General features: G+C 36.5%; 1 long non-coding RNA gene across 1 annotated transcript; it reads left to right on the top strand.

Moving 5' to 3' along the window:
• The first annotated feature begins 2,269 nt into the window (after positions 1-2,269).
• On the top strand, positions 2,270-21,128 carry LOC125689396 (uncharacterized). Its single transcript, XR_007375239.1, has 3 exons — positions 2,270-2,302; positions 19,239-19,330; positions 20,302-21,128. It is a non-coding gene; the product is annotated as an uncharacterized LOC125689396 (long non-coding RNA).
• Positions 21,129-26,426: the final 5,298 nt, after the last annotated feature.

Genomic DNA, 26,426 nt, shown 5'->3' with positions numbered 1-26,426 from the left:
TGCGGTTGATACGGTGGAAGGAAGGGATGCCATTCAGAGGGACCTCGACAGGCTGGAGGGCTGGGCTCGGGTGAACCTGATGAGGTTCAACACGGCAAAGTGCAAGGTTTTGCATTTGGGCCGGAAGAACCCCAGGCACCTGTACAGGCTGGGAGGAGTGGTCCTTGAGAGCAGCTCGGCAGAGAAGGACCTGGGGGTCCTGATGGACGAGAGACTGAATATGAGCCAGCAGTGCGCTCTGGCAGCTCGAAAGGCAAATGGGATCCTGGGCTCCATCAGGAGAGGGGTGGCCAGCAGGGACAGGGAGGTGATTGTCCCTCTCTACACGGCTCTTGTGAGGCCCCATCTGGAGTACTGTGTCCAGGTGTGGAGCCCTCAGTACAAGAAAGACATAGAGATTTTGGAAAGGGTCCAGAGGAGGGCGACTAAGATGATCAAGGGGCTGGAGCACCTCCCCTATGAGGACAGGCTGAGGGAGTTGGGCTTGTTCAGCCTGGAGAAGAGAAGGCTGCGGGGTGACCTCATTGCAGCCTATCAATACCTGAAGGGAACCTACACCCAGGAGGGGAGTAAACTCTTCAAAAGGGCTGACAACAGCAGGACTAGGGGAAATGGTTTTAAGTTGAAGGAGGGAAGATTTAGGTTAGATGTTAGGGGGAAGTTCTTTACTAGGAGAGTGGTTAGGCCCTGGAACGGGCTGCCCAGGGAGGTTGTGGATGCCCCGTCCTTGGACGTGTTTAAGGCCAGGCTGGACGGGGTCCTGGGCAACCTGATCTGAATATGTATGTTGGTGGCCCTGCTAGGCAGGGGGGTTGGAACTACATGATCCTTGGGGTCCCTTCCAACCCGGGTGATTCTGTGATTCTGTGATTCTGTGATTATCACCTCACATATTTTCTAGATTTCCTTTGCAGACAGTGAGAGAAGAGAGGGATTGGCAAAGGCAGCAAGTCAGCCCTTGGGGCAGTCTGAAGCATATGAGCTTAGCTGTTATCTCTGCATTTCAATTGATTCTAGAGGGAGATGAGAAAAAAAGTCTTAGATTGGCCTCACTATCTGAACTGTATCTACTGAGAGCTGAAATTAGGTAGGTGATGAACTTCTCAGAGATCTGCTGCAACTTTGGTAGGCAGCAGGCTCAGCTGACCGCTCATTCTCTTCCTTCCTCCAGTGGGACTGCGATAGGAATAAGAGGAACAAGGAAACTCATGGGTTGAGATGAAGAATGTTCAGTGACAATATAATTTGGAAGAGAAACAACAGCCAGTGTCATAGGAGTGTGAACAATATTATTAAGGGAACATTGGTTTCAAAAGTCTGTATACATTGTTCATGATCTCCAGCGGCGGAGAGGAGTACACACACTAGGCTAACGTGCTCATTTATGCTGTATTGCATGTCTGAATGAATCAGCTAACCCCAGAGAAAAAGGTCAACAGTAACTGGAGAAGGGAGCAAAAAACTGGAGGGGAATTTTATTAATATTATTTAGAAGAAAATGTAATTATGGAGTTTCTTCAACTATTCCTTTTCTGATTGTCACGATGGTAGGATAACATAACTACTTAAATGGTATGTGATGAGTTCAAAACCAAAGCAAACCTAAATAAATACATATTTTCTCATTCATGTAGCAAACTTTTACATAAACATTAGATTTTCTGTACTGGTCTCTATTGTGTACAATTTCATAATCTGTCCTCTTTTCCAAAATTTATAGTTAACTCTGTTCTGTTTTGGCCCAAATGCACTTTTTTATTAAAGTGGTCCCATGAATTGGTTCTCTGTGCAGTTTTGGACTACGCTAGCTTAATCTTACTGCTTTATTTATTTTCTATCAGATACATTCAGGTATCTCAGGTCATATATGCATATTACAGTAGTTTCTTGTATACTTATCTGACGTTCTCTGATATTGCTTTTACCTGCAATTGAACACAGGCAATTGGGTTACAACGCTAAATGAATTTTCATAGCAACAATCCATTCTAATGACTACTTATGGGTTCTAATCCCATTAAAAAAATAACATAAATGTTCTCTGTAAACATCCCTGACAGTAATTTATTACATTCCAAATTGAGACAATATAGTGGAAATGCTAACTCATGGCTTGAACCAGTGATTGAGCACCTGGTTGGAAGGCAGAGCCAACTTAGGGAAGCTCAGATGCATGCAATGTACCTGAGTGATCAGAAGGGGTGGAGCCAGGATACACCCCTTCCCAGACCTCATTTAAGTGTTGGCAGTGAAGGTGAGGGTATTTTGGTGGAGTTTCCTGTCTATCTGAGGTCTTCTAAAGGTAAGTAGTTTCTTTTCTTTATTTCTGTGTCTTCTGCTGTTGTGTTTAAATTCTCGCTTGCTGCAGCCTATGTTTAACTGCTCTGATGTTGTTGTGCTTTCCATCATGGAGCAGATCCTCAAGTGGGTATCTAGGTTTGGAGACTTAATAGTTACTGTAGTTCAGACCCAGAGTGTGTCTGAAATATGTTGGCTCTTTACAGCGTGACAAACCAGAACTGGCCCTTTGCGTTTTCACATTTTATAATGTAAGACATTTGTCTTTAAGTCTATCATAAGGTTTTGTACTCAGGAATTCTACTAAAAATCAATATTTAGTTGTAGTTCATACTCTGCTTATTTCTAGCTCTACAGAACTGTAGTTTCTTATGACTGCAGCAACCATACACTTCAGTTTTGCATACCATGTGATATGCAAATGTGAAAAAATACTGTACATTGAGCAGGGCACTCTAGAAATTACAGACAGATTGCACCTCTGCAAATGCATTAAGTCTTTGTTGGCTATATAAGTCAAACTAACTTTAATGTTAGTCCATGTAAGTTATAAGCAGGTCACTCATGGCAAGTGAGTGAGATTTCTCTCATTCTGTAGCATTTTGTTGTAGATAGGCATACTTTGTAAAAGAAAGTGAAATAATGCTGTAGAAAATTGATTAGAAGTGAAGGAAAGCAAGAAAAATAATGCATTGCACTAGAAGAGTATTTCTGATGTGTCTCTCTATGGAACTTCTCCTGGACAACATCAGATGCTTCAAGTATAAATAAGGACCTTTGAACAGCATTATCCCTGCTAGCTGTTGACAGTCAGCACTAGTCACTAATTACTGTATTTGTAGCTCAAGTAGGTAGTCTCACTTAAGCTGTTCTGATCTGGAAAACTCCTGCAGAAACCAAGGTGTCTTCTCAAGTTGCTTAGCTCCTGAGAGAAAATTAGTTCTTATAGCTTTCTTTTTTATTTTGCCAAAATCCATACAGAAAACTTATTTTCTTTCATTGGTTGAAGGTTGCAATCCCTTCTCTGTTTGTTGTTATATTTGTTCAGAAATACCTGTCTTAAAAGATGAGGTAAATGTTAAATTGTTTTTAAACTTTTTGTTCCAAAATCTTCTGATACTTTTGTGTTGTGATATCTCACAAAAGCCTTGGCTTAGAAATATCACTATATTTTACTTTCTCTGGCTGAATTACAACACTCACAAATGAGATTAGAAAATGATTTGTTATTGAGGTAATTAGTTGGAATTTGAAATTGTTTAGAAGTACTTGAAGTCTGGACTTCTCATGAAGGGAAAAGCATTCTAAGGAATTCTAGAGAAACCCTGTCAGAGAACTGTAATGGTGACAAAGGAAGACTTTACGTACCTGGGATAAATCTATATTGAATTCTTCCCAGATATCTAGCAAACTAACAGGTGAACTAAATGAAATCAAAGTTACTGCATTGATTTACTCCTTGTCCTTTTTCTTGGCAACTGTTTTGCACTTACTTTTGTCCGACTGCTCTATTGTAAACCAAATCATAAGTTTCTTGGCATAAATCTTCTTGATGTTGAAGTCTCCTTAGGGCTTAAGTGGTAACTTTGGATGTTGACTCATTTGATGAATGATAACTCATGGTAGTGACTGCAGCCGCAGTAACAGCTGAAGTTACATCCCATGTTGCTATGTCTTCCTTTGTGCTGCATAGAAAAAGGAAAATCTAAGAAGGTTCTGCCCAGGCAAGGTAAAGGATGTTTTATAGTATCTCTTTCAAGACCAGTACAGTTACAAGGACGAGTGCATGTGCTTCTCATCTGGACCTGGCACTATTCTCCAATTAAAAAGCAGTCTCTAAGGTCAGAGCTGCTCTGCCGAAGGGATTGTACTCTACGAGTTCCCAGTATGGGTGTCTTCCTCTGGTGGTCACTGTCACTTAGCATGCTGCCTAGGGCAGAATCATCGAGAGGAGAGTAGTAGAACATGATGTTGCTGCTGTGGGATCAGGTCCTTCATTTTGGCCATAATGTACAAGCCCTGTTGCATTGCCTCCTATGCTACTAACCCTAACCAGGTCATTTTCTTGTCAACTGCTGCTAAATGACTATGGTATAGGTAACTGCCTATTGTACTTTCCATTTCCCAGCATCAAGTACTTGAAATACTTAGTTACCTTTGAAATCCCTTTGAGTATATTCAGTGATGTCAAACTCAAATTCTGCAGGTAGGTGGACAGGCAGGCCTGCAAGCAATTAACAGATTAAAAAAAAAAAATAATCAAGTAGGTTTTTGGTGTAGCTGTTACTGATTTATTTTTTTAAAGCTCTTTGTAAGCAATTCTGCTAGGTATGTCTCAGATAACATTGGGTTTATAAATATCCTTCTACTTGAAAACGTTTGCTCTATTTGCTAGCAGCCTGCATACATGTAATTTGGCAAAATCTGCTTGTGAGACTATTTCGACTACATGTGGAAAATGTTGAAAGTTATCCTCAATCTGACCCTATGCACTAATTTACCTATGATTCTGGATGTCTTATTCTATTACCAAAATAAGGTGTTTACAACAAAGGGAATGACAGGCAGTTAATGTACTATAACTTTTTTGAGGTCATGTGCAAGGATATGAAGGGTTATTTTTCTGAGTAGCTGTTGGTTTTTTACCTTTTCTAAAATGTAAAATACACTTCAGAAAGATCTTTTATGTTTGGACATGGTGTTGTCTAGGGTTGGTTGGCCTCTTAATTCATGTACCACTGGACAACATCAGGCAGAAAAGAATGTGACTGTCACATTAATCTAAGAATATTAGGAGAAAGCTAAAGAGCTGTGTTGTCTGAAGGTTACAAAAAGAGACTTGGGTATTACTTCTGCAGCTGCTGATTCTTAAGCTTAATTGCCCACCATGTGATCTTAGCAATAGCAGATCCCAATAATCTCTATGTTAATTGATCGTTAACTGTCAGATTAATCCTGGGTGTTTTTCAGTATAGAAATCTATGCACATGCATGAGTTAGTACATTTATGCTGTACCATGAATTAAAAAGACCAGGGCACGTGGGCATGGGAACTCATTCATCTGTATTGGTGAACTATTATAACTATTTTCTTATGGAGTTGATTCAGTGCAATTAATGGTTTCCCTCTAGTGATGACTTGGCCATGGACTGTTCCCACTGAATACTTTGGACACCACTTATCTATCTGGGAGGGTAAAAATAATTTTATGACATGGATGTGAGTTACTCTGTAAGGTTGTCTCAGTGACAGAGGATGGTATGTTTAATGAATTATCATAAATGTAGCCTCAGTCCAGTGGGTATGTAACACATCTGCTGGAGTAGCAGAGCGACCTGCACAGAGTGGTATGTCAGTCTTACAAAACACTTATATATAACATTGGTGTGTATGCATCTGATGTATCTAGGATGCACAGGGGCCATGTGTATTTGCTGAGCAGATGCACATATACAGATCTGTTACACAAGGTGAATAGATACAAGTTACACCTGCATATAGCACATGTATGACTGGTGTGAGATATCCTGTAAGCATAAATTATGCACGCATGTGCTGCATCTCAGGCAGCCAAATGTCTTCTATCCTGAGGCAAAAGTCCAAATTTATCAGTTTCAGGTTTCCTTTACCCTGTCAACAACATCTCTAGGTCAAAACAGAGGCCTGTGATAAATGTAAGCTATTGACACAATGAGTGTCTTTGCTTCCCTCCTACTCTATGACTATGTCAAAGCTACAGAAGTAAGAGAACTTGGAAGTCTGGGGCTGTTATTGGGGATTTACTGAGCTTTCAGAGACCTTCAGCAAAAAATATGGTAATGCTCAGACCTTGTGCTCATTAGGAAGTGAAATCAGGTGCAGTGTAACTGGAACAGAATTCATAAATTCTCTCTTAGATGGGATTTCCTAAAATTCTGAAAGGAGCAAGTCCTCAATTCCCATTAAAACGTGTGGAAAACTGAGAAGTTAACTTATCTCAAGACTCTTTAAAATGTTATTTTCAATCTTTATAGCTTTCTAGGCAATGTTTTGTGGCTATAAATGCAGTATTTCACTGCATAGATATAGGTATTATGTAAAGATTGTAAACCTCTATCTGGTATTGTATTACTGAGCTGTTTGCTGCTTTTGTCACAAGCATTTATGGGAAACACAAGATGCAGCATGCACAGTGTAATGCTAAGAGTACTAGAAAAAGTTGTCACAGTAGCTGCTGCCAAATGCTTTCTTTGAAAACAATCTACTGCAAGCTTAATGAGATTTACTGTCTTTAAAAATTATTTCAAGTCTTTAGTGTTTTCCTCTCAGCTAGTTATGTATAAAAATGATGAGCCAAGTAATCTCTATATAAAAATAGACAGAAAGATGTGCCTGAAAAATATTAAAGTAGTAAACCTCTAATTGTTGTAAATGACATGCCCAACAAATGTTTAATTATAGTTTCAGCCTCATTAATAAAGGACCCCATCACATTTGTGTCACATAAGATCTTTTCTGTTGTCTTAGGCTTTTTTTATTGAGGATTCCACTGCACATATGTGTATCCATCTGTCCAACCACATCCTAAGGGACCCAGAGAGTGAGAGAATGAGAGACTGCTTTATGTCTGTGTAAGCAGTTGTTCCACATCTACTCTTCTCTGTACCACATTGTAACTGAAAACCTACTCATTTAAGTTTTGAAGTATATATTTCAAGCTGCATTCACCAGGAATGAATCTCCTTTCCTTTTCTTGACCACATTCTTGCAGGGCTCTTGAAGCCTGAGCACTGAGTTCAGGCTTGGCAGGTCCCCACCCCCTTCCAAAGTCTAGGTTTAAGCCATATTTGGGTTCTTTTGTGGTGATGTTTGCAATCCAGCAGGGAAGTTCAAGAGAGGATAGATGAGCCTTAACAGTGTTTAGATCAGCCTCCATTTCAGAGCTGAAAGGTGACAAAAAGTGCAAAAGTGAAATTGGTCCAGGAAGGTTTTAAACAGCGAGCCATAAATTATCCTTCCCTTTTTTTCCACTCCTTCCCCCTTCTCAAGAGAAGGCATTTCCAGTAAAAGCTAAATTTGTCTCAAAAGTTGGCAAAATTCTTTTCAGCACTGCTGCTAAGCTTTGCTGCTAAGAAGGACCCCTAGTGTTTTTGCTGGAGTTTCTTTCCTGACTCAGGTATTTTTATGTATTTCATATATGTATGTACATATATAATTATGCACATGCATAGATGCATGTGATACACAGTGTAGGGAAAGACTTTCCTGTTGTGTCACTCAAAGCATGCACACTTATCTATTCCTATGTCTGCAGGGCTGGCTGTTCCCAAAGGCATTCTGTGCAACATGGAGAAAGCCAGCTTTATAACCAAGTAGTGACTGTAGATGCACTGATCAGGAATATATGATTACATGGCATACAACTCAAACAGCAAAGGGCTTTCTGTCTGAGTGGCATGGTAACTCCTAAGGAAGATCACCTCAGCCCCAAACTTCTGAATGTCTCTGAGGAAGGATGTTTGAGAAAGGGCCATGTATAAATTCAGCTCTGTAATATGTGGAATACCAAATTTAACACAGTGAAACTTGTTTAAGTGTATAACTGGGAGGTGTGGAAAACAGAAAATACTGAGGAGGAATCAATCAAAGACTGAACAAGAAGGAAATGGAAAATAGACATTGTTTAACTTCAGAATCCCAGTCAACCTTTTCCTGCAGTGGCACTTGATCTTATCTAAATGTCTATTCAAACTAACAGCTAGGAATTAGCAATTTTTAAGAGGAGAAAGAGAGGGTAACTTAAATTAGCGTAAGACTCAGTGAATGATACTTTTGGTGACAGGAAGTACAATGCTCTAGTGATAGACTGGTGATTCACCATTTGAGCAGGTGATTGGAGGACCAGAAGTCTGTGCCTGCCACCCACGTAACTTTTTTTTCTATGTGATTAAGACATTCAGCTATAAGACTTCAATGTGGATTTTCATTTGTTATTGACTACACTTACTGGGCAAGAGTTACTCAGGCTACTTGGGCATTTTGACAAATTGTTTTTGACCTGAAAAAACACCAGTTACTCAACACAGAAACATACAGAAAGGTTAATTATGACACTCAACATATATTCCAGGTTGTATTTTGACCTTTTGTGAGGAAAGTGTTTCAAATTTCCAGCTCAAAATGTTTTAGTAATGTACACTCAAAACACTTGGGTTGAGATCTAGATATAAATTTATCAAAATTAGCCAAGGAAAATAAAATAGCTGACTTAATTCAGACACTTGATTCATATAAATTTTCATATTATGCCATCTTCTGCCTGTGTAGTACTCTCAGTATCTCCCTTCCCTTGTTTTGCAGTCTGAGGGTCTGTGTTTAATTGCTTTCCTCCACAGCACACTTTGTGTGGCTTCTCCTAGTTTAGGTGAGATCTCTCTCTCTCTCTCTGGTGTCTTGATTGGTCAGTTTTCTTTAGACGAAAAGCCTATTTTTCTAATCAAAAGTAGTGTCTGCTTCTGGATTTTTAAGTACAATTACAAAAATTCTAATTTTCAAAGTAAGCTTTCAACCTGTAAATTTTCATCTCATGAACTGGAAGAAGGGTATCTTTTTCATTAACTACTAGCAGGATTGTCTCTTTTATTAGGTTGTCAGAAAAAAAAAAAAAAAAGAAATGCATAAGATGTACTGAAATTTTCATGTAATATCTTCCACAGCAAAGCTGTACTATACACATTTTAGAAATTATCCACGATCAGACCCTTGGCCAGAAGTTTGTTTCTAAAGATGTTTTACTAAAGGCCTCCTTGTCTTCAGATCAAGAATTTTTCCAACAGGAAAAAGTTCATTGTTAGTTTGCTGATGACACTAATTAAATAAATAAGCATGCAAGTGAATAATTCATACCCAGTAAAAAGTATCTTAATTGCACAACAGAAATGTTTTGTTGCTTGTTATTCTAGTAAACAATGACCTTCTGCAACATAAGGTCATAACTAAACTATTTTTTTTTCCTGAATCCGTACACATAAACATAAGGAGTTTCACTAGAGTTCTTTAAAGAAACTTTAAGTCACACTGCTGGGAAAATAAGAACATAGTGTATTGTCACTTTCTTACATTGGTTTATACTAGCTTTCTGTGTGTAAAATGTATCACTAATCTCTAGATCTTTTTGTCTTCTGAAAGTTCTTTCTCTTCCTATGTCTATAAACTCGAGAATCATAAAAAACAAATGGGGGTGAGGGAGGAAAAGCCCTTCTAGTCAAGAGTTATTCTTGATGGGCTGTATGAGCTTCACACTTAATATTAAGGCAGGACCTGAGGAGGGAAAAAAGATAAGAAATATTCTGGCTTATAAGAAAATGGACAAGAAACAAGAACAGTTATGTGTCTAGCTAAGTCTGATATGTGAACAAAATATTTCTTTACCCTGTTGGCCGAAGGTAGTTAGATCACCTGCTTCTCTTTTGGAATTAACTTGCTTATGTCTTACTGAGAACAAAGTAAATAGAGTTCCTAATATTTTCATGAATGCAGTATGTCAGTGAGACAGCATCCCCTATGGGGGAAGGTTTGTTTTCTGCAGGAACAAAACCCAGCTGATGATAGTTTGGTTTCTTATTCTGTTTGCTATAGCTGTAAAAACTGTAGTCAAATATTTTATATACCTCTGATCTACTAATAAAATGCATCAGTGGACATATTTAATCTGCAGTCATGAGATTTGAGCATGTACTTAAAGTTGTATGCATGATGTGACTCAGCAAATTAGCCATTTACCTTTTTGTTTTCAGAGGAAGTTTAGTACTACTATAATTTTGAAATGCTCAACTAATTGCATTACTAACCCTTAACCAATGAGGGAAAACTTCAGATATATAAGTACATACTAGTAAGCTGAATATCAGGAAATGATCCCAGGTCTTGTGGCACATGATACACTCTGGCCATTCTTACAGCAAAACTCTTCAAATATGAGACTGTGTGTCTGAATCCAAACTTGGAAACTGGCTTCTGCTAATGGCTGTTTTATGAGTAAGAATGGAGGAGAATATGATTGTGCCCAGGTCAAACTGGCTCAGTGCTGGGGGTTGTTAAAATATTAACAAATCAAAAGTCTGTTTCTTTGTCCAGAATTACTCCCTGGATCTGTTTAGTTCATGAGTATAGTCACAATCATCATAACCACTACTTTTCTGTAGGATGAAAATCAGCATTAGGTACACAAAGGGTGGTGAAAGTTTCGTTCAGCAAAACCAGGACATTTGTTTTCAAATCCAGGTGTTAGATGAACTGCTGATCTCCTCTGTTTATTGGAGTAATTGTTGAAAGTGTGCTAGGAATTTCTAACAGAGATAGATATTTGGGAGATGACTCATATCACTGCAAATCTAATGCAGAAGAACTATTAATTTTTTAATTGTTTAATAATTTGCCCAGTTATTGAAGTTCAACACTTCGTTGGTAAAGATGCTTTGAAAATCTGGAAGTCTCTAGCTACGTGTACTGTAGAAACTATCAATGAGTCAGAAGGAAATAAAGGCTTCAGCGAGGGCTTTTCACTTCCCCCAAGCAACAAACATCAGCTACTGTTAGAGACCTAGTTCCAGTCATAATGGAAGCATATCTGGTCTAGTTTAATAAATTCTATATCCTTCACTTTGGACAACTATCGAAATTTTTGAATCATTTCATTACAATATCATATCTCATTTTCCTTTCCATCCCTCAGAAACAAAGTGATCAAGCAGTTGATTTCACAGAAACGTGCATAATGTAACATGGCTGTGCATTTTCCTATTAATGAGGTTAGAAATTGAATGTAAGAAAGTGATTCTCCTGTTAGTAGTACTTCTGCCCTGCTTTTTTTTTTTTTTTAAGATATATTTAGCAAGTAGAGAAGTGACTCTGCTTTGAGCAGTAATGTCATATGAAAAATGAGAGCTGGAAAAAAAAAAAAAAACATGAAAAAAAACAGGCCATTTCATCAATTTAACTCAAACCATGAAAAGTATCTGCTTCAGATAGAGGAGTCTGAAATATAAAACCTAGAACAATAATATAAGTGCTCTGAAAAATAGAGGATAAAGAAAGCCAATAGCTTTCATTTTTCTAAAGAGCTCGTGGTTTTGGATAGCTTAAAATACCTCAACTTGCTCTTGGATGGCTAGAACACAGAAAAGGATAAAGGATAGCGTAAGAGGAACAGAAGCTGTTATAAGACTAATGAACATTATTTGACTGAGGCATTGTATAATTTACAAAATTAAAGTCATATGGGCTTTGTCCTTTACCTACTGTTAGCAGACTTTTTTTAATGTGATCAGAGTTTCAATTTTTTTTTTTTTAAGAAACCTAAGTGCTTTCTCTATGTTTTTCACATTAAACAAAGTTAAATCATTTCACTTTCCACCAATGCTCTGTGCTTTCAGCTTACCGTTTTCCAAACTTTTCAGAACGAAAGTTTTTTCTGACTCTTTGGAGCCTTCTAAAATTTCTTTTCTTTGAGTGTAATTTTTCCAGATGGCAAAGATTTTAAAACATCCAGTTGTATAGTGATCTGATCAGCGTTTTAGTAGTAGTTAAAAATGTTTACATAATATGTAGAGAGAATACATGATGGCTTGTGGAGATATAATGATTTTATTGCAGCACTAGTTGTGCTGTCTGCGTTACTCACATGTACTGAAGTCATGAGCATGTGTTGTTGTCACTATTATTTATTTAGTGCCAAAAACGTGCTCAGCAGCACCTTGTTATGAATATAATAAAACCTTTTTACAACATGGGCTATCATGTATTTACATTAGTCTCTATTTCTGAAATATTTCAGAATACACTGTAGAGTCTTTAAATTCACATTGGTTTTATTTTCCAACCTCCTTCTCCCTCTAAATTCTAGCTTCTCTTTCCCTCCCCCCATTCCCTCTGTCTCACATCACATTCAAAATTTAATTTTGCAGTGTTAACCACCAGCACCAGTACTTTGCCATTTGCCTGGTATAAACACTGGTACTTCTTGCTGCAAAGCTGGGAATCCAGAAATCCACTGAGAAAGACCAAGTATTTCTAGCTCTGAAATAACTCATAACGCATACTCAAGAGCAGAAAATCTCTTGTAGCAGAGTTTGGAGGGAAGAAAGATGATTTTCCTATTTTAATTTAATAAAATGAATGTACCAGGGTTTTTCTCATGCAAATGCCTCCTCTTTTACTACCCTAGTGGCTGAGCACCACCTGGGAAATTGTCAGATGCATCTGAGCTTAGTGCAAGGCAAAGGAATGACAATTGGGAAGGGAAACACCTCTGAACTTTGGGTGGAGCAAGCAATTTCAGTTGTGATGAAATCCACAGCATAGGTGAACATTTAATTTGAAGAAGAAACCTGACCATAACAACCTGTGTGTAGCATTCCTGATACTTTCAACCCTGCCTTTAGACAGTGGCTCTGGGAGTCCTCTGAATGCACACATGAGCCTTATTTCATTTAAGCTATGTTATTTAAGCATAAGGGCTATTATTTCTGTGAACATCTTTCTTCTGACCGTTTTCAGTACCATTAATAACCAGTAGCTTGGTGAAGTGTGGAAAAAATAGTGGAAACATAGTGTATGTGAAACAAATCTCTGGCAGCTTTTGCATGTCTAAAGTGCAACTGCCTAAAAAGTGTTCTCAGTTACCAGTAAGGCTGTGGGGGCTTTGCCTTCCTTTAAGAAATTTTGACAGGTTTTGCAGCAGCAAAGTTTTCAGTCTGTCCACCTTCAATTTCAGTAACTTCCTAGCTATTGAAGATAGCTTTGTTTTCAGGTGAATGGCACTTGCTTGTGATCGTGAATGAGCCTGTCTCCTTCTTAAGCTTTTTGTACTTATGGAAACAGACTAACAAGGAAAAAAAAAAAAAGGAATTTGGCACACATAGCTATCTGAATAATGCAGCAGTAATGATAAAATTCATTAAGTATACTAAGAATTCATCATGTTATTTTACATGGTAATATTTTTTCCTAATTCTAATAAGAGTAGTAAGTCACAACTTGTCTACTTCCTAATCCTCAATCCTGAAGTTACAAGGGAGTGTTTGACATCATCTTTTCTGATCTTCGTTACAACCACACCACAAAGCTTCCCTAAATTGAAGTATGCTTAAAGTAAAGCATATCTGTGCCTCTCACTTTCTCTGCTCTATGCTCACTCACTCATAATTCAAACTTTATTTTGAGACTGGTGAAAAGAGAGATAATCCATGGCTTATTGAAGTAATTTTTTCCAGTGAAAAGATCTTTCACTGTCAAAAACATATGCCTAACATCTTCTGAATTAGTCATGCAACAGCTTCCAGCCATAGGATCTTGCCATAACTTTGTATTCTAGGCTGAAGACCCAACTCGTTGCTAAAATTTTACTGCCATGAAGGTGCTTATTTATACAGGCTGTGGTCAAATTTTTTACAGTGAGCTAAATAAATACAGTTTCAGAAACCCTTGGCTAGGAGGCATAATATTCAGTCACTTATTCATTCCCTGACAGTAACAATAGCTAGTAATTTAATCATTTTTTATGGCACTTCTAGAGTTTCACCCTTCTTGAACCTTGGTCCTCATAGAAAACAGTTGTGCAGGAGTTGCTACCTCAGATCCAGATTCAGGCCTATGGCAGAGGTTTATTCTCTCCTGCTCCTGGATGCTGAGCTGCTGCATTTGTGTGGGAGGTAGTATGTCTGGTAAGAACAGTACAGTCACAGAATGACCTGGGTTGAAAAGGACAATCATGATAATAGAGTTTCAACCCCCATGCCACTGGCAGATTCTTCAAGAGGCATGTCTTAACTGTGAATCTGTGACTTCCTTTTAACCATACAGCACTTAAAGAGATTAAATCTTAATCTTGGCCTTTGAACCTAAACAGTGTGACCATCGTTCCCTTCCACATCTTCAATTTTTTGTTATGCAATAAAAAAAATGAACACTATATTCTATCCATGTGTCTTAAGACTCAGTTAAATGACTGCATCCCACCATTAAATCCACTCAATGCTATTGTGAGGGTGGTAGCATTTAGCAATCCAAAAAGCCTGCCTAAAGCAAATCTTATTGCACTTAAGACATGAGCCTCTGTGATCACTTCTGAAACACTATGCAAGCGCTGGCCTACAGTTTTCACATTGCATACACCCAGCAGGCATCCTCCTAGTAGTAATAAATCTGTTTGCACTTCCAACAGTGTCTTCAGTGCTTATCTCTACAGGGTCTAACAAATCATGCGCTACATGAAAGGACTCAAATTGTTTATTTGGTTCTGTTGTGATGGTCTAAGTTCCAAGATAGAAATTGCTCTTCTTGGATTTGGGGGGGGGGGGGTGGGGGAAACAAGACATCCTCTGATTGCATGTTAATGCTCTGCTTGTTCTACTCAACTACAATGTGTAGCAATGAAATGTTTATTTGGGTAGCTATTTGACATCTCTTAAGGTCTGCTTCATCCTCAGTATTACTGTAAGTTACTCATAATGGTTACATTTGTTGCTGGAGCTGAATAGAGGTGCATTTGATAATGTTTGCATTCATTCTAGTTCGTATGTGTTCATTTTTTTGTCAATTACAATTGTGATGTGCTGAAGACTGCTTTGTTTATCAGCATCTTATGATATATGATTTTCCACCAAGAGGTCCACACTTAAATTAAGGGGATATTGGATGTTTGCCTTGCTAGATCTCACCAAATCTGAGAAAATGGAAGTGGTGAGAGGACCAGCATGACACTTCTGGTTCCATATGAGATATGGAGCTTAAGAAGCTCCATTAATAATAGTGTGGGACTGCTTGGACACTTTTAGTTTCAGATAATACACAGACTGCAAAGGCTCTGACTATGAAAATTACATTTTAATTACTTGAGTCAGTATATAGTTTCAGAAAAAAATTTAAGTAGTTTGGATATGCTTCTACATTAACATAAGGTCAATGCATCAGCATGAGACTCTTGTGTCACAGTTTAAAGCAGATCAAACTAGAATCATCAGCGATAGCATGCACATGCATATCTCCACTTAATCCTGGTTTAATGAACTTTACTTTTAATGAATTGTACTTTTGGAGTACTCTGTAGTATAATAAGTATTATAATGATAAGTATTTGCATAAAATGAGTAATTTTCATTCACTTCATGAAGAGAATAATTGTCCCTGCATTTTTGAATAAAAGTTATTATGTGTATTGAAATACTGTTATCTGTGTGAAAGTTAATAAGTTGATAGTATTTAAGAACTGTACCTAGGCAGCAATTTTTTGAATCGCCACAAATACCTATCACTATTATATCACTACCTGATAGTGTTGCTTAAATTACTTAATCTTCACATTGTGTTTGGGAAGTCCCCAGGGGCTTAGCTTAGCTCACTGTGACTGATGTCTAATTTTGTGTGATGCGTACTGGCAAACACATGCTCTGTTGTACTTTAGCGTGGCCAGCATGCATCATTCTTCTCGAGGACATGGGAAGTCCCTCTCCTTAAATATTGGCTGAACTGCCCATGTCGAAAAAAGAAGGGGAAAAAAAGCTTTATCTCAGGAAGGTGGTACATTATCCTACTTCTGGGGAAGATACTATTTCTCTAATAAAAGAGGGGGATTGCGGTAAGAGGCATTTCTACACATCTTTTTAGAAGCTATTATATTTAATAGTGATTTGGAAACCACACTGGATTCTTATCTGTACAATTTAAACATACACACTATCAAGTCCTAAAGGGTCAACCGTTACTTAAAGTTGATTTACTTGTTATTTAAAGTGCTTTTTAGGTAGAGTTTTAATACACTGGGAATGACTTAATGGAATTTTTAAGCAAAATATACTTAACATACCAAATCACTTCAGGCTTAAGAGGTTAACACATCTAGTGTTCAGTTCTTACTTGGGCAAGTTAGGCTTTGAACTGTTAGCATCATCTTTATCTAGCAGAAACTTTGTTCTTATTCAGCAATATAGATGTTTACTGCACGTGGATAAAGGTAGTGTTTATATTGTACACAGTTCTGAGAATTTTTGCAGTGTTTAGAGGAGTCATTTTCAGCTTCTATGAGTGTTACTAGCTGATTCTGTTTTCCGACTATTTCCTGCTGTCTGGCAATACTTTTGTTGCAAGTCATGTGATTTGGCTTCTACTGAGGCAGTTCTCCTGGACCAATTTAATTGCTATTGTTATTGTTAAGAAATAAACTTTGACTAACACATGGGTGTCCAACCTTGTTACTTGCCTGGGCTACGCTGAGTGAACAAGAATTGTCTTGGGATGTGTATAAAATGTATAGTTTATGTATGGAGTGAAACTTTTAAAATGCATTTTTTATCAAAATATTTTTAAAAAGCAACAAAAACATAAACTAGTAGGATACTTGACCTTGTGTAACTATTGCAAAATGTCTGGTTCTGGAAGTGGAAGTAGCTGCAATTCAAAGTGAGTTCTCAAAGTGTTTGTCAGATTTCTGATGAAATTTGCTTCTTCCTGTGCTTAATCTTAGACAATTTTTCACAAGTGTATGTAATTCCAAACAGCACTGACATGAATGATGTGGTTGTGAAAATAATTTTACTTGTTAAAATAGAACTTATAAAAGTCTAGTAAAAATAAATAACCAAATATTTTCTGAATTGAATATCTGATTGCAACTCTGTAAGTTACCAGCAAATTTTTGAATGGAATGTATTTATATTAACTGGAAATGGAGTTGCAAATACACAAAATTACTTTTTGGAAATCTTGAAACCTATTCTCAAATAGGCTGTGTATTTTTTTTGTTTACAGGGAAATGTTTAGTTAATGTAATGAAATGTATAAAATTATTTGCTATTACTTGAACTCTCTATAATTAAAGGTTCATTTCAAATGGTGTTATGGATTAAAACATAGCACAGATAAAATTATTTTTTTTCACCTTGAAGATGCATGTTTAACTAGTTTTGGGGAGTCAAATGCACTGAAAGTTCTAAAGCTGTAAGCTATCTTTTGTTTACAATTTATGGCACAAATTTTAATTTTGATTCCATAAATTACTTGGTTTCATTTTGAAAATCATAAAATCTCAATTTTACCCTAGCTTAGATATCTTCCTTCAGAAAAGTAAAATGACCCCAAAATCAGCATCCAGACTTCTAAGGAACTCCTGGATTTGGAGATGATTCAAATTATTGGACTTTGATATTCACGCCTCAGGTGGCTTGCATTACATTACTGATTTCTCTTTTAATATTTCTCAAAAACTTTGTGTGATGCACTGATATTTCATCAAACATGAGTTGCTGGCATCCGCTGCATTGTCTTCTATTAATTTTACAGGTCTTTTTTTTTTTTTTTTTTTTTTTAACCAGCCATCCGAAGTTTGCCATCAGTGTGCCCAGAGAGGTTGTGGACACCCATCCCTGGGGAGCCTGGTCTAGTGGTTGGCAATCTTGCCCGTGGTGGGGGGGTTGAAGCTAAATGAACATTGGGGTCCTTTCTATGGTGTAGTAAAGTCTGTGCTGAAAACAAGTGTGGATGTAACTGTACTGAGAAAGCCACCTGCTTGAATCAAACAGTGAGTTTTAAGATGGCCTTGGCGGCAGGCATGATATGATTAAGTAATTTTAAATAGATTACTAATTTCCAGTATAAAAGCATTAATAAAATTCCTCTGAAGAGGGATGGACTGCTGTCCTGGGGGGTAAGGAACACAGGTACTCTTAATATAGAATTTAGTGAGTTTTGTGAAAAGTCTTAGTTCTCCAATTCTTCTATGTAAGAAATTAAATCTGGTTGAGAATTGAAATGCTACAACACTTTTTACTCAGTAGATCCTATTCTTTGGATCTATCACTGTACAGGTTTCCTTTCAACTTGTCATTTACGTAAATCTGATTATGTGCTGTTTGTTTTCTTTTTCTGCTGTGCCAGTGTAATTACAATATGTAGAGCAGTCATGATATTTTATTGACATTGAAATCCCCCAGTATGCTTAGCTTTAGAACAGTGGATTCAACTGCATGCTTAAAATATTATTAAATTCTGGGTCACAAGATTGGTGTGTTATTCTTTTTTTTTTTTTTTTTTATTCTTCTCCACACCAGATTGGGAATGTTAATTGAAGATTTTGGAAGAGAGGGGTGAAGGTTGTCTTATTTAATACATGGGAACAGGTCAGGTTGAGATCAGAGTTTTGTTTTTTCATTTATCTATTTTTTTTTTTTTTTTTTTTTTTTTTTTAGTATTACTCAGTGTGCACCTTTATAAATATTCTGTAGTAGAAGATGGAATACTGATGTCCTGGTACTTGGAAATCAGCTAACTACACAAAATAATTTTGCTTTGAAACGTATGATTTAAACTTCATGTTATAAACATAAAAATATACGAGAACCTTCTCTTAAGGGAAGTGGTAGAAGACATCACTCAAATTATGTAAAATTTTACCCTTTATGAAGAATTCAGAACTATATTACAGAGATGAGTCATACATTGGCTGGGATGGAGCAAGATGACTTAAATCTTTAACTACAGGCTTATATGCCCAATGATTTATCTTAGTTTAGTAAGAGGATAAACATGCTTCTGGATTTGATGTCCAAACAACACTGAAGACATTCGATCTGATATTATACTTCTGTTACTCACATAGATGTATATTATATCCTGGGTGATACTTCTTTCACCCAGAAATACCATAGTGAAAGGGTAAGATGTGGTCTTTTCCTGGAGGCATTCAAGGCCAGGCTGGATGTGGCTCTGTGCAGCCTGGTCTAGTGGTTGGTGACCCTGCACATAGCAGGGGGGTTGAAAATAGATGATCACTGTGGTTCTGTTCAACCCAGGCCATTCTATGATTAATACCTTTTAACAAGTGCACATTAGTACATATTTAGCATTAGTTTTGTCATGTTACTGTGCCTGAAACTTTTGTATATATTAAACATGTCTCTATAAACAGGTATCAGCACTCACCATTCTGATCATTAATGGCCTCCTCTATATGATCTCTGATCTCCAATGTACAAGATCACAGAACTGTCTAGAACTCATGTAAGTTAATGGTTTTTGAGTTTCCTTATTTCATCAGTTATGCCCAGTTATGGGCATATCATTTATGGCCAAGGAAATGGCCAGAAGTTATACCAGAGGAGGTTTAGGTTGGATATTAGGAGAAATTTTTTCTCTCAAAGGGTGGTCAGGCACTGGAATGGCTGCCCAGGGAGGTGGTGGAGTCACCATCCCTGGCAGTGTTCAAGAGGCGCCTGGATGAGGAGCTACGAGAGATGGTTTAGTAGCTTGTGGCACTGATAGGAATGGGAGGGTGGTTGGACCAGATGATCTTGCAGGTCGTTTCCAACCTTGTGATTCTGTGATGTGCAACAATTTCATCCTTTATCTGCTTTGCTTTGGTATATTCAGTAGCATAACTTTGAAATAACGTAAGACAGTAATGTACTTAATAAAAGTGTTAGTAAAATTTGATGTATATGTATATACATCATATATATGTAGCCTTAATTTTGCTTTTTTTTTTTCCATGCTGATGGCATTAAGATAATAAAAAATGAAGGATGGTGATGCTTCATAGGCAAAGTTCAGAAAGCCATCATGATTTTGAACAGCAATTATATTAACTTTACTTTGCTAGAGCTTTGCTAGAGAGTTCTGTATTAAGTCTGCTTGTGTGGATTAGGAGAGCAAGTTGCAGATAGATCTATCAGCAGTAAGAAAAGTATTTCTTCACAATGAAATAATAATAATAAAAAAGCTTTGTTAGGAGGCGTGTTCCTATGCCAATATTGTTTTTCCCTGCTGGGGTTCCATCTGCATTTGCTCTGTAGCATCAGTTAAAGATTTTTTTGCATTCTGCAGCCAGTTAGCATTGCCAGGCTGTTATTCTCCTTCCAAGGATATTTACTTTCAGCTTATGCTCAACCAACTTACAGGATAAATTCTTTTGTTCTTTATTGTATTAAACTTCCTTGTGTACAGTAGCATTTCAACACATTTCTATCACTCAGGTTATATATTCAACTTGTTTCTCTTCTGTCTTCTGGATTGGTGATGCTTCCTGTTTCAGTTTCATCTGCAAATCATAAGTTCATAATGATTCTTTGTGAAGAAAAATGTTTCAAGATACTTAAGTCATGCAAGACCTCTTCTATTAACTTCCTTCACTCCAGCTGTATTCATCACTACTCATTTTGCATTTACCTCATTAGTCCATTTTTCAAGATAGCCAAAAATATCCAGTTTAATTACCTGTCACATTAAATGATCTTACAGAAATCAAGCAGTCTACATGACTGCCTTCTCTTATTAGATCAGTTTTTTCATCCCCCAAAAGATATCAGTATAACGTTCTGTGCTTTATCCTGTTTTTGCCTATTTCTGCCTTTGCATATTTACTTGTTTCTTGAAAAATTGCCTCTAAGCCTAATATTCTATGACGTGTTGTGCAAACTGACATTTTCAATAAATGCACAAAGCTTGCTGCTCACAAAACTTAAGATACTGCTTCATCTTGAAATAATAAAAAAAAAATGGCAAAAATATCCCAACAGTTTCCAACAAAGTAATGTAAACAAATATTCCCAATATTCTCAGGCTCATACATTTTCCCCAAAGATTTGCATTTTTTTGTGTAAGATAAAATTGGTGATAGGGAAAATATGTTGGCAAGAAAATTCTAATTACTATATATTAGCTTTTAGAATTGGATAATCCTTCATTCCTGAATTAAGAAGCCTTTGTAGAGTTTGGCAGAGTAGACTTTTTGTATCATGTATTTCCTTTCAAGTTTGGGCCTCAGTCTGATGCTTTCTGACATCAGCCCATCCCACATCTGTGTTCTGGAGCAAGCGTGGGACAGGGTCTCAAGTATGCCCTTATGGATACATTGTGTATTCTGCAAATGCTCATTGTTAAAAATGGAATTATCAGAAAAAGATTTAAAAATTGTTCTAGTGTCTGTATTGATAAACAGACACTAAAATAAAAGCATAAAATTTCACAACTGGATGCTTATTAGAGTTCTTTTGCTTTGCTAGGTCAAATTCGGCTGTTTTTAAACTCTGCCAACGAAGACTTATGGATTTTCTGGCCAAACTTGTTTGTCTCAGCTTGTTTATCCCAATTTGTATCATTTTTTGAGATTATAGCTTTTGGTATTTGCACAAAACCCTGTCTGGACTCGCCTCACACAAGAGAAACTTTCTGAAACCCAGAGTAGTTTTCTGTTCCAAATCATAGTGACACTAGTCCTTGCTTTTTTTTTTTTTTTAACTTTGTGTACTCTAATGCTTATATCAACTTTCTCTATTTCACAGTTAAAGGAATTTCCAGTACTTCAGGTCCAAGATATTAGCAGTAGTGGAGAAAAATGGTATTTTTTGTTTAGCATCTAACTTGTGCTTGCTGACCTATGGAAACTTGTAATTACTTCCAGATACAGGGCTCTAGACTCAGTGTACTAACAACTCTTGTTTGGTTTCGAAATGTTTTGGTTTTTTTCTGAGAAACTCAGTTTTTTCTAAATACAGGCAAAAAATTCTCTGTGTAGGAAGGTTGTTACTGGTGATTTTTACAAGGTTAGTGGAAGAATAAGAGGCATCTCCTTTGTTAACCTGAAGTGAAGCATCCTGGCATTGTATCTGTAGTAGCCGTCTCTTCAGTGTAAAACTTCAGAAGTTCATTTGTTCTTAACTTGATAGCTAATTAGAGAAAAGTGTGAAAAATATCAAGTTAAAATGGAGAAATCCAGTTAATTTTTTCCCTTAAATTCAAAATTTACATTTTGGGAAATTCACTCCTGACAAAATATGGTCTTTATTTTGAGAAGCAGACAAAATTATAGAACAGATTCTGCATTTAATGACGAGCAATTACAGATACTCAGTGTATTCTAATTCCATAATTCTTTAAAGTAATTGCATGCATATTGCCTTTTTCCACATTCAGAATCTTTCACAAACATTCTTAACCAATTACTGTTAATACTCTTATGCTTTACATTTTCCTAAGCAGAGACCAATATTTAATTTACAGTCTTCAAAGCTAGGCATTGAAACAAGTATTTCAAAATACCAAGTATGGAAGACATTGCATCAAAATGGGGAGAGTTTTACAAGTTCAGTTTAGGCAGACATCTAGATGCTTCTTTTGCAGCTAAGAGCTGCTACATCTTCATGTCAGAAAATCATTCCCTGGGAAGAGCCTCAGCCTCTGTTCCACATTTGTACCATTTGCTTCCCCTTATTCAAAAAAAAAAAAACAACTAGATCATGTGCAGCCAAATTTTGATCCATTTTAAACCAGCTTTGTCACAGTGTTTAGTGAAATGAAAACCAGATCAATACCCTCAGAGATTGTTATATAGAACAATAGACTGTGATATTATATACATATATATATGTATATATATACATGCTGTCTCATAGATAATTGTTCAGGTCACTTGCTGGTAAGATCTCTAACACTAACTCTTTTATGACTTATTGTTGATCTCAGAGAATGGCAGCTCAGTCACCCTCTGTGTGTTTGTCTTCCAGGTAGAGTAAGGGACATTTGAGGATACTTCTTACAGATCTATATTCAGATAATTAAGATGCACAGTGTTTCCCATTGTATTTCTAATACAATAATTTATTAGGTGTGAACTTTCTGAGAGGAAAGTTTTAATGGAAATTACCTTACTGATTGCTTTAGTAACTGTCATAATGAATATCAGATCTTCAGAAAATGCTTGGGAATTTATTTTATTATTTTCAGTAGATGAGGTTAATAGTTTGTATAAAATAGAGCTAGCAGCATGACTTAGCTGTCAGCAAAGCCACTTGCTGGAGGGTTGGTAGGAATACAATAGTTAGAAAAGATGGAAAATAATGTGCTGAAGCATTCATTTTCAGAGTGTTTTTGATACTGATTAATTGATAAGTCAATTTTGGAAAGATATACTATAGGTTTTGTTGGAACTACCTTAGGAATTGAGGTTACACAGTATTTGCTTTATATTTTGTAACTTCAACCAAAGGAAGTTAACATTAAATGGTAGAGGTCTTTTACGTGCACCTGAGTGCATGTATCAGTGTAGGTAAACATCTGTCTCTTCCACTTATGATTTCTCCCATTTTTAATGCCTATCCATAGAAACTAAGCTCACTTTTCACTGTGTATAACACATAATTATATTGCATTATACTGGAGTCTGACTTTTGAAACACATACAGCTCACTCATCCTCATGATTTAGGTGCTTTGAGATAAAAGTTACAATTCTTATATAAAGAATGAATATAAATTCTTATGTACCTAAATACGTGTGTGTGTGTGTGTGTGTGTATATATATAAACACAATTATTGTCAATACCAATACCTCTCTATGTATTTGAATCTAATTGTTCCTTCATATATGATGAAGGAAATTATTATTAAAAGAATTGTTATGTGAGTTGGAGGGTCTGGATTTTACATTTGAAGTATGGATTAGAAATAAGTTATCTTTTCCTGTATTGATTTCTTCCTTTTCAGTCTTAGGTTACTTCATTATTTTTTTTCCTAGCATGGCATCAGAACAGCACCAATAGGTACTTTAAACCTGTCAGGTTAGCCAGGATAAACCTTCTGTGGGTATGCATGTTGCATTGAATCACAAGGCTCCTGAAAGTCCTGGCTCAGCAATCCTACCAACTATGCAAACACACGCTCATGTTACTGTAGCAATAGAAATTTTTGATTTAAGATGATATATTTTTTTAAATAGAGATTAACTTGTATTTTTTTGACATGTGTTCACAGTGTTTAACATTTTATTACATGAAAATACAATCTTGGCAGTTATGAGGAAATGGAAAAAAATAGTTTTGTAGACTTGTTATAAAATTGTTATGAAATAAAACTTCGTTTTTCCTTCCTGAATGTTACCTATACCTGATCAATGAGGTGAGAGATGGAAAATTGTTCAGGGTCTTGTTTTATCCAAATATCGTAAGTCAGTTGGAGTAATGTATTTTCTTATCTTCTCCAAGATTAGAAGAGAACCTGAATAATATCCCCTGTAATTGCATGGCAAATTAGTAATGTCTGAAATCAACAGCTAAGATTTTTGTTCTTGACTTTGTTCTGCCTGATTTTCTCTGTGGGAAAAAGTTTGGTGTGAATGTTTCTAGAGACATCTGAAGTTCTGACTGACTGTGAATAGATGAAATTGAGTAAAATAAACAGAAGGCCCATTACCCACTGGCATTTTTTCACTTAATATTTATTTTCCTCAAACAGTTCCAAGTACTGGTCATTGTCACTAATGACTTGGATAGAGTATTATCAGGTTACATTTTCTGCTGTTCTCTCTTTCCTCATGGTCAGATATTAAGAATTACTGTTTTTAGAGGTGTCCAGCAAATAAAAGTATTTATTTTTTTTTTACTTACAGAGGTTTGTGATTTTCCACCCTTCAGTAACCTGAATATTTATCTATATTTGTTTTCTTGCTTGAGTATAACTCAAATTCATAACTCATGAGCAAAACAGGATAGATTTGCACAGAGATATAAACATACTTCAAAAAAAAAATCTGAGCAGTGTGTACCTGCACGTGTACATGAGAAAGGAACAATTCTGATGTTAGTGTCTGCTTTACACTTTAGGAATTTGGATTTGTAATTCCTTTAGAGATTGAGGGTGGAAGCTCTATAGTCAGCAGTTTTGTTTCCTTGGTGCTGTTAAATTAATTCAAAATAAATCTGTTTGCAGACTGTTTTTACTTTTCTGAGTTTAAATTGGGCAATTTGTAGTCTGAACTCTTATCAAAATGTAAATCTGAGTAGAAGGCACACTGCCATTATTTTTAGGGCTGGATTTGCTCTTGTATTTATTTGTAGTAGTCCTGTCTAGTAAGAATAACAATTTGATCTATGCATTTTTATTATCACTGGGTCATCTGCAGGAATAAATCCACAGTTTAGCTTCTGTCTAACAGTGTTTTTATAACATAGAAATAACAACTTGAAAATTAATTTTTAGTCAGACTTGAAACTGTTTGCTTAGCTTTGCTGTTACTCTGGTATGTTACTTCATAAATCATACAACACAACAGTTCGTTATATATAAATCTTCCTTTAGTATCAATTTCCTTTAGTATAAAGGTAGAAATTCTATATTCTTGACGTCAGTATTAAGTTTTTCATAGTGCTACAAGGCCATCCCTATGTAATTATTCACATCCTCTTATATATCTGAATAATTGTTTGCATGTTCCTCTCCAGCAAATTCAAGCTGCTCTGGTAGAGTGCTTCAAATTGGGAAGAATGCTGGGAGAAAAAAAATTATCAAGATCTTTATACATCCTAGTATACAGTGGTGCAAATAATTTATTTTTCAAGGAGATATATAAACCCATGCACACTCAATGTATTATTTCTGCTGATCCAGAATGAAGAAGTTTCCAATTGCTTTCTAAAGCAGAAAGCCTCAGCACTTTTGTTCCAGCTTAACAAAACATTCTCTTTGACTGAAATTACATTGTTCATCTGGCTTTTTTTTTTTAACTTCTGAAAATATTCAAAAATTAAGCATAACTACATGTGTTCTCAATACTTCACTTGGAAAAACAAGCCCTAAAACCTTTCTTACCCTCATTCCAAACTTACTACTAAATTAGATATGAATTGAAGAGTTTCAGTGGTCACAAAACTGACTATTTCAGTGAATGAGCTACATATTGGAGAAAAATGTTCACCTGGTTCCTATTATAGCACTGAGCTGCCAGTGTGGGAGTCTGCTCTAATGGTTTGATGTGGGCTGGCCTTATGTCAAACCCATGGTAGCCATTCCCAGGGTGGGTGAAAGCTGCTATTGAAGAATGGTTACGATACACATCTCTGTGTTTAAGAAAGATGAATTACTCATCAAACCTTCTACAGGAGTTAAACAGAATGCATAGTCAAGTCCATAATGAGGATGGTTTTCTATATGTTTTGAGGCTGCAAAGCCTTCTCTCTGAGGTGATGATTTCCCAGTACACCTGTTTTGCAAAGACTCTGGTATTATTGAAGTGTTACAAAGAAGTGTTCTTAGATGTGGTACAGAAATGGATCTATGTTGTTTCCTCCAAAAGTAATGCCTCATGTTAGTTTCCATGGAACTTACA

This window comes from Lagopus muta, chromosome 2, assembly GCF_023343835.1.
Source record: "Lagopus muta isolate bLagMut1 chromosome 2, bLagMut1 primary, whole genome shotgun sequence".
NCBI lineage: Eukaryota > Metazoa > Chordata > Aves > Galliformes > Phasianidae > Lagopus > Lagopus muta.
This window is presented reverse-complemented; position numbering and strand designations above follow the sequence as displayed.